This window comes from Protopterus annectens, chromosome 13.part0 (assembly GCF_019279795.1).
Source record: "Protopterus annectens isolate FY-2018-M chromosome 13.part0, PAN1.0, whole genome shotgun sequence".
NCBI lineage: Eukaryota > Metazoa > Chordata > Ceratodontiformes > Protopteridae > Protopterus > Protopterus annectens.
This window is the reverse complement of record NC_056747.1, coordinates 1342179167-1342196668: the sequence shown is the minus strand read 5'-3', so window position 1 is coordinate 1342196668 and position 17502 is coordinate 1342179167.

Genomic DNA, 17502 nt, shown 5'->3' with positions numbered 1-17502 from the left:
ACTGCATTTAATGTAGTTTTCATTGAACTCAGATATGAATCATAGTTAGTATTAGAAACAGTACCCCCACTTCTGACTTTAATGTAACATTTATAAGACATTGTTATATTACAATTACTCCAGCCCACCTGGAGGGTATCATTTTTGTAGAAACATACAACTCCTTTTTGTGTGACAGATAAAAATAAAGCTATTTTGTCCTGTGATCTCACAGTTCCTGTATCAAAAAGCAAATTTTCCCAAGTCTCATTTATCCCCAGAGGGACAGCGGACATTAACAGTCCTCCATATGCTGTTGGTATAACTGTACAAACCCAGCAATTTGAAATGTTCATAGTCTCTGCATACACACGTTTCATGGCCAGGTATGTGTTAAAATTTGGATGCCAGTCTATAGACAGTTCATCACGTCTTCTCACTTTCACTGTGTGGTTGAGTGCAGGAAAAACCACAATAAGAGAAAAATTGTCACACTTATAGTCAACAAATGCACAGCTAACAAAATAATTATGCAATAGTTCTGGGGTTGCTCTGCTTTTCTGTTTGCTTTACTTTTGGCCATTTTGCCCTTGTGTATCAGTCACAAAGTTCTTATCAAGTTGAAAGTTCTTTACCGGTTTACAATGCGTCAAATGAACCCAGGACGTCCTCTCAGCTACTCTGACTGCAGTAGGCGTTGCCAACAGGACCTGGTACGGACCTTCTCACTTTGGACTCACCCTTTTCGTCACCTTCAACCAGATCCAGGTACATGGTTCCAAAACTGCTTCTACCGGTTTGTTCTGTCTTTCATCTGAAAAAGAGTTAAACTGCAAAACAGATTTATTCATTAACAGTTTCTTTATATAATTAGCTAATGAACTGTCAGCCTCCTGCTCTGCAGGCATGAGAGCTTTCCACTGAGGCACATAATATGCTCTCCCAAAAAACATTTTAGAGGGAGTCAAACCCTTTACATTTATCTAATTCTAAGAAATCCATACAAATAGCGTGGAATGGGTATGGTGGTATAGGAAAACTTCCTTGCTTGGTTTTAAATGCTCCTTGTGCATGGTGCTTGTTACAAGTATGACAAGCTGCACAAATTTTTTTTGTATAATTTATGTATCCATATGTTTGGAATATTCAATTTACTAACTGTACCATCCCCCTGTTGAGACATGGCACTGCCCATGGCTCAACAAAGCTGCATATCTAAATAAATTAAACGGCAATATCGTTTTTCTTTCCTTGGAAATGTACAGTCCATTCTCAAAAATTGCACCTCGTTTTACCCATTTTTGTTTTTCTGCTTTTGTAGTAAGCATCTGCATTGTTTTTAACATGTCTAAATCTAAAATCTCAGAGGGTTGTAATTCCTCATTCAAAAATAAAGTTTCTGAGTCTGAGGCTGCTTGCTTTGCAGCTGCATCAGCTCGTGCATTACCTTTTGAAATCTTATCCTGTTGTTTTGTATGAGCTACACATTTACAAATAGCTACTTTGGTAGGTAACTGAATAGATTCTAATAGCTCCAAAATAAATTGCGCATGATTAATAGGTTTTCCACTGGATGTAATCATTCCTCTATTTTTTTCATTGTTGTGCAAATACATGTACTGTAGAAAAAGCATATTGACTGTCAGTATATATGTTTACACACTTGTTTTTTGCTAAAGTACATGCTCTCGTCAAAGCTATCAACTCTGCTGCTTGTGCAGATAAGTTGTGTGGTAAGGATTGAGCTTCTAAAATTTCAGTGTCTGTAACTACTGCATATCCCACCAGATTCTTCCCTGTAGGACCCCTTCTGCATGAGCCGTCTACATAATATGTCACCTCAGCATTATGCAAGGGCATATCTGTAAGATCTTGTCTAGGTAAAGCTAACTGTTCAATTTCCTGCAGGCAGCTGTGTGGTGTGCCCACCGTAGGAGTTGGAAGTAATGTCGTACATCATTCAATTGTCATATGAGGTTGGCTCAGCAGTATAGTTATACATGAAAGATGTCTAGCAGGAGAAAGGTATTCCATTTTCTCTTGCAGTAAAATTATTGCAACTGCATGAGGCACTCTCAATGTGAGAGGGTGGAATAACACCACTGAGGCCGAAGCCTGCACTGCCATTGCTGCTGCAACTACTGCTTGTACACAGTGAGGCAAAGATCGCACCACTGGGTCTAACTGTGATGAATAGTAAGCTATGGGGCATTGCTTATCCCCATGTTGTTGTGTCAATACTGATGTCATGTACCCTTGCTTACAATCTACGGTCTGAAAGAACCGTTGGTGATAATTTGGAAGTCCTAAAACTAATGAAGAAGCTATCAACTGCTTCAACCTGCAGAAAGCCGTTTCTGCTTCTGTTGTCCATTGTAAAATATCTTGTACTGCCATTAGTGTCTTATATATCAAATCAGTCAGTGGAGCAGATTCCAAAGCATAATTTGGTACCCAGCTCCAACAAAAATTAGTTGTACCTAAGAAAGACATAATTTCTTTCTTGGTTGTTGGTTTGGGTGCTGCAAAATCACTGTTTTTCTTTCCTCATCTAGTATTCTACCTTCATTGGATATTACATATCCTAGGTATCTAACTTGTTTTCTCCAAAGTTGTAACTTACTTTTGTTTACTTTGTGTCCTTGTGTTGCTAAAAATTTCAATAATGCTACAGTATCCGCCCTGCACTGCTGCTGGGTGGGGGCTGCTAGCAAGATGTCATCTACATAAAGTAGAATTTGACTACCTCCCGGTGGCGTAAACCCTGCCAGGTTGCTAGCCATTTTTTGTGCAAATATTGTTGGGCTCTCACAATATCCCTGTGGTAGTCGAGTATATGTATACCTTTTACCCTGAAATCTAAATGCAAACCAATATTGACTATCAGGATGTATAGGTATTGAAAAGAAAGCATTGCTAATATCTACCACAGAGAAATACTTCTGTTGTGGTTCTAAATCATTTAACAAGGTATGTGGGTCTGGCACCGTAGGTGCTCTAGGTATTACTGCATTATTTACAGCTTGTAAATCTTGTACCATTCACCATTCCCCGTTTGCTTTTTTAACAGGAAATAGGGGTGTATCACATGGTGAATCAGGAGATTCTACCAGTACTCCTTCTTTGAGTAATGCTGCTATTATAGGCTTAGTTCCTACTTCTGCATCCTTTCTCAAAAGGTATTGTCTTTTCTGTGGTCTAAAAGCTGACTTTGGGGTAATTGTAACTGGTCCTGCTGTTTGAATAAGCCCTACATCTGACTTGCCTGTTGACCACAGAGTTGTTGGAATTTCACACAAGGCCTTTTCTTTTTCTTTTAATAAAAATGCTAATCAGCTGTCCTCACTAGATTGCAAGTGTACAGCTCTATGTGTCTGTGTCAACTGATTCAGTTTTTGTTTTTGTATCCCTTGTCCTGACAGTTCTAAATCAGTCTGTTTCTCCCATCTTGTTACTTTTTCTCCTAAGTCTGCCCATTTAACACTTTTATTCTTTGTAAAGCTAACATGTGGCAACCGATTTGATCCATACAATGCAAGAAATTCTTGAGGAAATGAACAGCTAACTACACTGTTCCCCTCAGTATCCCAGTACAAAGTACACAAAACCAATCTAGTTGCACGATTTCTAAACAGTTCTTGCTCATACTCTCTATCAGGTCCTGGTGTGGTACAGTAATATAGAGTACAGTGTAACAAATGCTGTTGATTAGTGTCAAGGGAGGGGGTTTTACTGATGGGTACGTTCATCAGCTCCTTGGTCACTGCCCCTGGACCAGTCGTGACTAGGTCCTGGCTGTACCAATAAAAGGTTTCACCCTCTGATCGCACTACAAAAGTATCCATTTGTCTCTGTGCCTCCATACCTTGTACAGTTGGAACTACTGCTATGCCAAATATCTGCATAAGGTCCCTGCCCAATAGGTTTACTGGACACTTTGCAGAAACCACTATTTTACTTCTCTGGGTCATACCTGAAACAGGGTCAGTTATTGCTATATCATGGGAGAGTGGTTCCCTGTATAGCTCTCCGTTTGCTGCTTTTACTAATACATAATCAGGTGATTCAGAATGTTCTGGTAACTTGGAGGGGTGTATCAAAGTCCGTGATGCTCCTGAGTCACACAGGAATTTGACTTCCCTTCCCTCCACCAGAAGTGTCACTTCTGGTTTTGTATCTGCTAGGTAGAGCTCCAGGCTCAACAATGCTAAATCTAAAATTTCATTTCCATTTTTATCTAAGTCAATTTGTACTTCCTCTACTCCTTCTACTACATTGGTATTTGTCTTTTCTATTCTAGCTGTTACTGGTGATTTCTGACTTTCATATGATGCATCCTCACTATCATATAGTCAGTCCTCATCTCCTTTATCTTCTGTCGTTGCTTTCTTATTTTGTTTACAGTCCCTAGCTAGATGGCCTTTTTACCTGACTGTAATACAAATACTTCAGCTCCGTCTTCAGCAGTGAAGACTTGCGCCTTCTTTTTCTTTTTACTATTAAAGTGTCTTTCAGCATGTCTAGCATACTCAAGTAAGGCTTGTAGCCTGCTTGTTCGGTGATCTATCATATGCTTTGTAATAAAGCTACTGATAGGGGCAATGCAACCTTTCAAAAATGCATTTTTTAATTGTTGTTCATATGGGGAATCATGTGTTTGGTTCTCAGGAACCAACATACCGCTGTGATTATTAAAGCATTCTAATAATCTAGCATAATATCCATCTATTGTCTCATTTTCCTGTTGTATGCATTGATTAATGCAAGTCCAGTCTGCTCTAAGTTTCCATTTCTCAGAGATTCTGTCTGTCAGACCTTTCACTCTGTTGTCTAAAAATGTTTTTGAATTTCTAAGCTTCTGTTTTTCTACAATTTGCTTCCTCAATCCACCTGTGTGCTTGAGGTATGCCTAGTTGGTGCTGCTTTTTTGCCTGACCTCCTGCATCAGATTTAAGCTGTTTAAGGAGTTTAACTAGTGTAAGTTTATCTAGTTTACCATCAAATTCATATTTGTTAACACATTTTGTATAATACCTAACATATCAGCATGCTGTAATTGCATGTATTTTGCCTCTTTGGTTAGGGGCGGATCTTGCAAGGTTTTAGTGCACTGATTACCCATGTCAAAGAAAATGTTACGTAACCCTTTTCTTACCAGGGGGGTATCTTGGTTCCTTACACAGTTTATCTAGAATAACTGCCTACCTTATTCTGTTTCCCTGATCTATGACAAAATATACAGTAATTTCTTATGTCCCTGATCTGTACAACAAATCTATGACAATTATGTCCCTGATTTGTACAACAAATCTATGACAATTATGTCCCTGATCTGTACAACAAATCTATGACAATAATATTTACTGTAACCTAGTCCCTGATCTAAAACAGAAAAAAGGCAAAAACCTTCCTACCTGAGCCTCCTGGTGATGAAAGTGTTCAAATTCCGCTCTTCGGCCACAGATCAGAAAGTGGACAGCCTCTTTACACACAACAATTCAGTCGGAGGTCTTTTCACTCAAGAAGAACCATTTTGGCAACTTCTCCTGCGCAGATTTATTACCACCCATACACTCTGACCTGTAGCTTACCAAGGGAATTCCGTCATGAAAGGACCAAACTGTCAAATAAATTATTAAAAATCAGACTGTAAAATCATTAGGCTTTTTAAAATGACAGTCAACACACAGGAGATTCAGATGCAAAAGTTTACTAGTGTACACCAGGAGGCAAACGACCATACGATACAAGTATAGAATTTTGTCTGGCATGATACAGGAAATACTCTTCATTATATACACTATACATTCAAGCTGTGCCCACCTTACTGACGTGGTCAGTCACAGGACACCAACATCACTATAGTCTACAATATTCTATTCACAAGAAAGTGCTGAGGTTATACTTTTTAAAAGTTTTCCCATGAAAATAATACAGCCTTGCAAAGCACCTGGTCAGTTATAATGTCTTTCTGTAAATGTTATTCTTTCAAGGTTTCAGTCCTGCTCGAATACAATAGTCAGTTCAGTCTTGTAATACGCTTCTTTGTTCTTCTCGCAACATTAATATTAGCAGCTGTGCTGATAATATTCACAAGGCCAACTATCTCAGAGGAAGGAAGAAAAGATTCAATGCCTTATACATTAATTTTCCTGACCCAGCAGATAATCATTAGTGAAAAACATAAGCTTGCTGAGCTGGCTACTGCCAGGGTCAGAGTTCAATCACACTGCAGCTCCAAAGCTTCAAGCAATTACATGTAAGATCATTCTTACTGCCATATTGTAAAATAGAATAAAATGCATTACATACTATTTGATTTTAAACTAGCACTTCATATATGTTTAAGTACACGTTTTTCTAACAATAACCAATGGTAACCACCTACTCAGTGATATTACACTTAGGGTGACGATAAGCCTTGGTAACCACCTACTCAGTGATATTACACTAAGGGTGACGGTAACCATTGGTAACCACCTACTCAGTGATATTACACTTAGAGTAATGATAAACATTGGTAACCACCTACTCAGTGATATTACACTTAGGGTGACGATGACCCTTTGTAACCACCTACTCACTGATATCACACTTAGGGTGACGATGACCATTGGTAACCACCTACTCACTGATATTACACTTAGGGTGATGATAACTACTGGTAACCACCTACTCACTGATATTACACTTAGGATGACAATAACCATTGGTAACCACCTACTCACTGATATCACACTTAGGGTGATGATAACCAATAGTAACCACCTACTCACTGATATTACACTTAGGGTGATGATAACCACTGGTAACCACCTACTCACTGATATTACACTTAGGATGACAATAACCATTGGTAACCACCTACTCACTGATATTACACTTAGGGTAATGATAACCATTGGTAACCACCTACTCACTGATATTACACTTAGGGTGATGATAGCCACTGGTAACCACCTACTCAGTGATATTACACTTAGAGTAATGATAACCATTGGTAACCACCTACTCAGTGATATTACACTTAGGGTGACGATAACCAATGGGAACCACCTACTCAGTGATATTACACTTAGGGTGACGATAACCTTTGGTAACCACCTACTCACTGATATTACACTTAGGGTGATGATAGCCACTGGTAACCACCTACTCAGTGATATTACACTTAGAGTAATGATAACCATTGGTAACCACCTACTCAGTGATATTACACTTAGGGTGACGATAACCAATGGGAACCACCTACTCAGTGATATTACACTTAGGGTGACGATAACCCTTGGTAACCACCTACTCACTGATATTACACTTAGGGTGACGATAACCATTGGTAACCACCTACTCACTGATATTACACTTAGGGTGACGATTACCCTTGGTAACCACCTACTCACTGATATCACACTTAGGGTGACGATGACCATTGGTAACCACCTACTCACTGATATTACACTTAGGGTGATGATAACTACTGGTAACCACCTACTCACTGATATTATACTTAGGATGACAATAACCATTGGTAACCACCTACTCACTGATATTACACTTAGGGTGATGATAACCAGTAGTAACCACCTACTCACTGATATTACACTTAGGGTGATGATAACCACTGGTAACCACCTACTCACTGATATTATACTTAGGATGACAATAACCATTGGTAACCACCTACTCACTGATATTACACTTAGGGTGATGATAACCACTAGTAACCACCTACTCAGTGATATTACACTTAGGGTGATGATAACCACTGGTAACCACCTACTCACTGATATTACACTTAGGGTAATGATGACCATTGGTAAACACCTACTCACTGCCATTACACTTAGGATGACAATAACCATTGGTAACCACCTACTCAGTGATATTACACTTAGGATGAGAATAACCAATGGTAACCACCTACTCACTGATATTACACTTAGGGTGACGATGACCCTTGGTAACCTCCTACTCACTGATATTACACTTAGGCTGACGATGACCCTTGGAAAACACATACTCACTGATATTACACTTAGGGTGATGATAACCATTGGTAACCACCTACTCAGTGATATTACACTTAGGGTAATGATGACCATTGGTGACCATCTACTCACTGATATTACACTTAGGGTGATGATAACCATTGGTAACCACCTACTCATTGATATTACACTTAGGGTGACGATGACCCTTGGTAACTACCTACTCACTGATATTACACTTAGGGTGATGATAACCACTGGTAACCACCTACTCACTGATATTACACTTAGGATGATGATAACCACTGGTAACCACCTACTCACTGATATTACACTTAGGGTGATGATAACCACTGGTAACCACCTACTCACTGATATTACACTTAGGGTGACGATAACCACTGGTAACCACCTACTCATTGATATTGCACTTAGGGTGATGATAACCACTAGTAACCACCTACTCAGTGATATTACACTTAGGGTGACAATAAACACTGGTAACCACCTACTCACTGATATTACACTTAGGGTAATGATAACCATTGGTAACTACCTACTCAGTGGTGTCACAGTGTTATGGTAAATTTACACTTTAAGCTGCACATTATAGATAGGGTGACAGTAAACACCAAGAACTATCACTCCACTGACATCACTGGTATAATGATGACCATCTGCTCAATGGCAACGCCAGGATTAGGGTATTGGTAATAACCTGCTTAATATCAGCATCACATTAGGGGCAATAGTAACCACCTGTACATTAACATAATTGGGGCAATAGTAGCTGCCTGTTCATTAACATGCCTGGGGGAATAGTAACTGCCTGTTCATTAACATGACTGGAGCAATAGTAACCTCCTGTTCATTAACATGACTGGGGCAATAGTAATCACCTGTTCATTAACATAACTGGGGCTATAGTAACCACCTGTTCATTAACACTTCAATGACTGAGGGAAGTAGTAACAGCTATTCACTGTGCTGGGTAACTACCTGCTTAGTGGCAATAGTATGACTGGGGCAGTCGTTACTACCTTCTCAGTGACAACACCATGACTGGGGCATTGGTAACTACCTGCTCAGTGACAATAGAATGACCAGGGTTGTGGTAACTACCTGCTCAGTGACAACACCATGATGGAGGCACTGATAACTACCTACTCAGTGACAATAGAATGATGGGAGCAGTGGTAATTACCTGCTCATTGACAATAGCATGACTAGGGCAGTGGTAACTAGGCAGTAGTAGCTACTTGCTTATGGACATCCCCATGACTCAGAACCTGCCTCCACAGTGACAGCAGCATCACAGAGGCAGTGGAAAGTACTTCTCCAGGGATAACACCATGACTGGGCCAATAGTAACTACCTTCTCAGTGAAAACATCATGTCTGGGGCAATAGCAACTACCCACTCAGTGACAACACTATGACAGTGGCAGTGGTAACTACCTGCTCAGTGATAATGCAATGACCAGGGAAGTGATAACTACCTTCTCAGTGACAATAGCATGAACTGGGGCAGTGATGACTACCTCCTCAGTGATAATACAATGATCAGGGCAGTGGTAACTACCTGCTTGGTGACAACAGAATGACTGGGGCAGTGGTAACTATCTGCTCAGTGACATTAAAATGACCAGGACAGTGGTAACTACCTGCTCAATGACTATAGAATGACCAGGGCATTGGGTACTCCCTGCTCAATGACAAAAGAATGACTGGGGCAGTAGTAACTACGTGCTCAGTGACAATACCATGACAGGGGCAGTGGTAACTACCTGCTCAGTGTAAACACCACGACTGGGGCAGTGGTAACTGCCTACTCAGTGACAACAACATGACTGGGGCATTGGTAACGGCCTGCTCAGTAACAATAGAATGACTGGGGCAGTGGTAACTACGTGCTCAATGACAATAGAATGACCAGGGCAGTGGTAACTACCTGCTCAGTGACAACACCTTAACTGGGGCAGTGGTAACTAACTGTTCAGTGACAATAAAATGACTGGGGCAGTGGTAACTACCTGCTCACTAACAATAGAATGACTGAGGGTGTGGTTACTACCTGCTCGGTGAGAATAGAATGGCTGGGGGAGTGGTAACTACCTGTTCAGTGATAACAGAATGACTAGGGCAGTGGTAACTACCTGCTCAGTGAACATAGAATGACCAGGACAGTGGTAACTACCTGCTCAGTGACAATAGAATGAACAGGTCAGTGGTAACTACCTGCTCGGTGATAATAGAATGACTGGGGCAGTGGTAACTATCAGCTCAGTGACAATAGAATGACTGGGGCAGTGGTAACTACCTGCTCAGTGAGAACAGAATGGCTGGGGTAGTGCTAGCTACCTGTTCAGTGATAATAGAATTACTGGGGCAGTGGTAACTACCTGCTCAGTGACTGTAGAATGACCAGGATAGGGGTAACTACCTGATCAGCAACAATAGAATGACTGGGGCAGTGGTAACTACCTGCCCAGTGACAACAGAATCATCAGGGCAGTGCTCAGTGACAATAGAATGACCAGGTCAGTGGTAACTAACTGCTCAGTGAAAATAGAATGACTGGGGCAGTGGTAACTACCTGCTCAGTGACAATAGAATGACCAGGGCATTGGTAACTACCTGCTCAGTGACAATAGCATGACTGGGGCAGTGGTAACTACCTGCTCACTAACAATAGAATGACTGGGGCAGTGGTTACTACCTGTTCATTGAGAACAGAATGGCTGGGGGAGTGGTAACTACCTGTTCAGTGATAACAGAATGACTGGGGCAGTGGTAACTGTCAAAGGAATAAAAACTTCAATTCATGTGCGGTTCAAGCAAAACATCCTTTATTACTTGCAGCAAAGAGACAAAGCATGTAGAAAACAGGGTTTGTCCAAATTATTGTTGCTTAGTATGTTATACAGTTTTCTTCCTGTCACACAGATGTTACTTTCTATCGCTGATGTGGTCAGACACAGCTTTCTGTATATTCTACAGAAAAATGTTGCTAGATTTCCTGCTGACAAGTTCGGATTTAAAACTCACTATGTGTTACATAGAAAATGTTACTTGGATTTCCTGCTGACATGACTGGATTATTGTTGATTTACAAAAACATTTGAGAAAAACAACCTGGCCCTGGGGCTTATTTTTAGCCCACTACAATCTTTCTATACTTCAGTTGTGCAGTTCTAACATTTGTGTTACATTTTGTCTAGATTCAAGGTACATTTCTAGCTTTAGTACAAGTAATGCTAACTACGGTTTAAACTTTCAAGCATTCATTGTTTTCTCTATCAATAGCTTCTAACAGTTACGTACTTTCTCATGGCATAAGCAGAAAATCAGTAACTCTTTGTCAAGTCTCATTGACACTAGTAGGAATGAAACACATTATTATTTTCATGACATAAGCAAAAATCAAATACTTCTTGTAAATTTCCATGGCATAAACAGAGCATAGCTGCACATATTGTCATGACATAAACAGAATTGGAATGTCTCTAGTAGCTCGTGCAGATTCATGCAGTGAACAGAATAAATGTATTAACCCTTTTAATCCTTGAATGCACTAAGCATGCATATTGCTATTACATATTTTTCTAACAGTAACTACCTGCTCAGTGAACGTAGAATGACCAGGACAGTGGTAACTACCTGCTCAGTGATAATAGAATGACTGGGGCAGTGGTAACTACCAGCTCAGTGATAATAGAATGACTGGGGCAGTGGTAACTACCAACTCAGTGATAATAGAATGACTGGGGCAGTGGTAACTACCTGCTCAGTGACAACATGACTGTAGCAGTAGTAGCTACCTGCTCAGTGAAAATGCCATGACAGGGACATAGTGGTAACTACCAGCTTAGTGTGAATAGCATGACTAGGGCCAATGGTAGATATCAGGGGGCAGTTTTAATTACCTGTTCAGTGATAACAGTGTCACTAGAGCAATGGTAACTACCTCCTCAGTGACAACACCATGACTGGGGTAGTGGAAACTACCCACTGAGTGAAATCAGCATGCTTGGGGCAGTGGTAACTATCTGATCAGTGACAATGGCATTTCTGGGACAAAGGTAAGTACCTTTCCAGTAACAACAGCATGCTTGGAACAGTGGTAACTACCTTCTTAGTGACAACAGCATGATAGAAGCAGTGGTAATTACCTCCTTAGTGACAACACCATTTTGGGGCAGTGGTAGCTCCCTGTCCCATGCCAACAGTGTGACTGGACAGTGCTAAATATATTCTCAGTGACAATGCCAAAACTGGGGCAATATTAACTACCTAATTAGTGACTGTCTGTAAATGTTAACTCAAAAGTTTCCACTATGACTCATGGTCTAACCACAAAATGTAGGTATATGTCAGTTACCTGACTTCTAATGAGATAACTTTTTTACATTAAGGTGACAACCACAGCTGCATGTCTAAGTCTGAATAAATTAAAAACAAAAAGGGTTGTGAATTGTATAACAAGTGGGAAAACAAAAGGATGATTGTATCTTCTTTCGTTTAACAAGGGAGCTTATTAATATCCTGTGTGAGTTTCACTGGTTGATTTGTAAGTGTACATGCAATGCAGAAATGTGCTTAAATAAATGCACTCAACTGTAATGTAGAGACATTATTGAACCTATGGTCTAAAACAGCTAAAATGTGTTTACCAGAATACTTTCTGTATGTCTGAAGGTTGTACTGAATTTGTTAGACCAGTAAGATACAAAGAACATTGAATACCATTAATTACTAGAAAATAAAGCATATTATTTATTTATTTAGTTTTTAGAAAACAAGCAAAAACACTTTAGACATGTCACTCTTGCTCACTTTCATCACATTAAATTAAATAAAACCTGTTACAGTAAACTTAAGCAAACCTTTATAACTATAGTAGACACTAGCAATAATCTGCTTCATAAGATTTATATAAGGAACAACGCTGAAATGAGTAATTAAACCAGGTTCATGGTAGGCTCATGACTTGATTTGACAAGCTTCTTAACTAAATGTAATGCCAGACATTAAACCTGATATAGACTATCGTTATTATTAATGTGTAATGCCAGTAGAGTTCACCATCATAATCCTCATTCTTAGCATTATTATCACAGATATACTAATCTACATGTCGTTGTAATCTTCAGTTTATTTTCCCAATCAAAAAAAAAAAAAAAAACTTAAACTGTCAAGAGATTACACAGAAAGGAGAGACACTCAGAAAAGTGCCTGACTTCCTATATGGAAGCATCTTTAGTTTTTGTATTAATATATATATATGTATATATATATATATATATATATATATATATATATATATAGAGATATATATATATATATATATATATATATATATATATATATATATATATATATATATGTATAGAGAGATCAGAATTGGATTACTTTGGATTACTAAGTGACTCAAGCCACAGCAGTGAATTAAAATAAATTTAAAACTGAAACATAAGGATTCTACTAACAGTAATTTCTATAGTCATCTTTTATTGCCTTGTCAAATAACCTTGAAGAGACTTCTGTCACTTTAATCGATCATTCTTACTAGGTCATAGAAACAAATATAATAGTTTTAGAAGCTAATGCTTTTCTTTTCAATTATGAGACCAGGGAAAGCAACTTAAAACACAAGTTACAGTTAACGCACATATAATTACTCACAGACCAACCTTATTACAACAGTCATGCATTACGGTTCTTAAAGATAGTATAGATAGAATAATATGTACAGAAGAACCAAGTATTTCATTTCATGCAGCTACAGATTAATCACTGTTGAAACTTTAGAATAACTTTAATATTTTAACTGATAAGGATTTCTGAAGGTCTGTCCGCAGAATACTATCTGTAGTGGCTATTGTGCTCTTTGTATTTAAAAGTCTGGTTTAAAATATAGTATTTACATTTTCAGAAATGTGAATAATTATCAGTTCTAATATAACTTACAGCTTTAATGCTTCAAGATATTCATATAAAACTTTCAAGCCACTCCCCACTGATTATTGTACTTTCATTTTGTGTTACATAGCCTGGTAGCATTTAGGAACAATAGACAACAGAATCTCAAATATAGCTGGCCTCTGAGTTTGGCATTGTCGTTATAGGGGAACCTTCTATATCTGTGTGAATGGGCAGCCTCTTTGGAATGTAAAGTGAGAAGAATGTAGAATTAATTGGCTTTCAGTTCTGACACTCACATACTATGGGTAAAAGGTTTTGGTCATCTACCAGTCCTTGCAGAACTGATGAATTCTTCCCAAGTTGGCCTTTGGGAGTTTTATGTATTTTCAGTGGATAATAACATGCTCCGTTTTCTCTCCTTGGGTTCTGGAACCAAATTTTCTGGCAAAGACATTCATTTCAAGAATTATGGGAACAGGTGATAGTGTCAAACCATGTAAGGTTTCCCAGCTATATCAGGTATTGATTAACTGTGAAGGGGATGCTTCTGACCTGATATAGAGACTTTGGATCCGATGAGCTGAGTAAAATAAAAGGATATCCTTATATCTTAGAAATAATACATTTTTCCTACATCCTGAGGTTCTGGCCAGTACGGTCTGCTCTGATTGAGAGGCTACTAATCTGTTTGCTGTGCATAACTTGTGAAACTGTAAGGCAGTACAAGACCCATGAATGAAACGAGCTAAAATATTGTCTAAATAGCTGCATACAGACATTTTATGTTCTGAGGCATTTTTGTCATCTTCAAAGCAGGTTCTCATTTTTTTCTGGGGTTCTTTAAAGACTACAGGTAGTATAACTAGCAGGCCAAACCAGGACTTATTTTGTTATGTATTGGAAAAACCTTGACAATTTACATTTATTTATATGTGCAGATGTTTAATCAGTAAAGAGAGACATCTGGCATGTGCACAGACCTTTAGTAGTTAGGCTGGAGATGATGGAGGCCAGAAAACGTTGACCCACTGAGGTGTATTGGGAAATGTTGAAGTAAAGTTACTGTATTTGTCAAGTATTTTAGTCTGCAGGATATCCCACAAGTATGAGTTTGCCAACCTGCAAGATGTTTGTACAGAAAGAGTACTAGCATAGTCTAGTAGATAGTGATTTCACTACTTTAAATATTACTTATAAACTAGCACAGTCTAGTAGATAGTGATTTCACTACTTTAAATATTACTTATAAACCAGCACAGTCTAGTAGATAGTGATTTCACTACTTTAAATATTACTTATAAACCAGCACAGTCTAGTAGATAGTGATTTCACTACTTTAAATATTACTTATAAACCAGCACAGTCTAGTAGATAGTGATTTCACTACTTTAAATATTACTTATAAACTAGCACAGTCTAGTAGATAGTGATTTCACTACTTTAAATATTACTTATAAACCAGCACAGTCTAGTAGATAGTGATTTCACTACTTTAAATATTACTTATAAACCAGCACAGTCTAGTAGATAGTGATTTCACTACTTTAAATATTACTTATAAACTAGCACAGTCTAGTAGATAGTGATTTCACTACTTTAAATATTACTTATAAACTAGCACAGTCTAGTAGATAGTGATTTCACTACTTTAAATATTACTTATAAACTAGCACAGTCTAGTAGATAGTGATTTCACTACTTTAAATATTACTTATAAACTAGCACAGTCTAGTAGATAGTGATTTCACTACTTTAAATATTACTTATAAACTAGCACAGTCTAGTAGATAGTGATTTCACTACTTTAAATATTACTTATAAACCAGCACAGTCTAGTAGATAGTGATTTCACTATTTTAAATATTACTTATAAACTAGCACAGTCTAGTAGATAGTGATTTCACTACTTTAAATATTACTTATAAACCAGCACAGTCTAGTAGATAGTGATTTCACTACTTTAAATATTACTTATAAACTAGCACAGTCTAGTAGATAGTGATTTCACTACTTTAAATATTACTTATAAACTAGCACAGTCTAGTAGATAGTGATTTCACTACTTTAAATATTACTTATAAACTAGCACAGTCTAGTAGATAGTGATTTCACTACTTTAAATATTACTTATAAACCAGCACAGTCTAGTAGATAGTGATTTCACTACTTTAAATATTACTTATAAACTAGCACAGTCTAGTAGATAGTGATTTCACTACTTTAAATATTACTTATAAACCAGCACAGTCTAGTAGATAGTGATTTCACTACTTTAAATATTACTTATAAACTAGCACAGTCTAGTAGATAGTGATTTCACTACTTTAAATATTACTTATAAACTAGCACAGTCTAGTAGATAGTGATTTCACTACTTTAAATATTACTTATAAACCAGCACAGTCTAGTAGATAGTGATTTCACTACTTTAAATATTACTTATAAACCAGCACAGTCTAGTAGATAGTGATTTCACTACTTTAAATATTACTTATAAACTAGCACAGTCTAGTAGATAGTGATTTCACTACTTTAAATATTACTTATAAACTAGCACAGTCTAGTAGATAGTGATTTCACTACTTTAAATATTACTTATAAACCAGCACAGTCTAGTAGATAGTGATTTCACTACTTTAAATATTACTTATAAACTAGCACAGTCTAGTAGATAGTGATTTCACTACTTTAAATATTACTTATAAACTAGCACAGTCTAGTAGATAGTGATTTCACTACTTTAAATATTACTTATAAACCAGCACAGTCTAGTAGATAGTGATTTCACTACTTTAAATATTACTTATAAACCAGCACAGTCTAGTAGATAGTGATTTCACTACTTTAAATATTACTTATAAACCAGCACAGTCTAGTAGATAGTGATTTCACTACTTTAAATATTACTTATAAACTAGCACAGTCTAGTAGATAGTGATTTCACTACTTTAAATATTACTTATAAACCAGCACAGTCTAGTAGATAGTGATTTCACTACTTTAAATATTACTTATAAACCAGCACAGTCTAGTAGATAGTGATTTCACTACTTTAAATATTACTTATAAACCAGCACAGTCTAGTAGATAGTGATTTCACTACTTTAAATATTACTTATAAACCAGCACAGTCTAGTAGATAGTGATTTCACTACTTTAAATATTACTTATAAACTAGCACAGTCTAGTAGATAGTGATTTCACTACTTTAAATATTACTTATAAACTAGCACAGTCTAGTAGATAGTGATTTCACTACTTTAAATATTACTTATAAACTAGCACAGTCTAGTAGATAGTGATTTCACTACTTTAAATATTACTTATAAACTAGCACAGTCTAGTAGATAGTGATTTCACTACTTTAAATATTACTTATAAACTAGCACAGTCTAGTAGATAGTGATTTCACTACTTTAAATATTACTTATAAACCAGCACAGTCTAGTAGATAGTGATTTCACTACTTTAAATATTCCCGGAGTTCATAGGCTAGCAAGGCCAGTAAGGCTTAGCATGGTGCAATGAATGCTTGGCGCAGTAGTAGCTATATACATATTAGTGAGAGTGCACGGAATCACAGACACGGGGTAGTGTACGTGGGGCCGAGG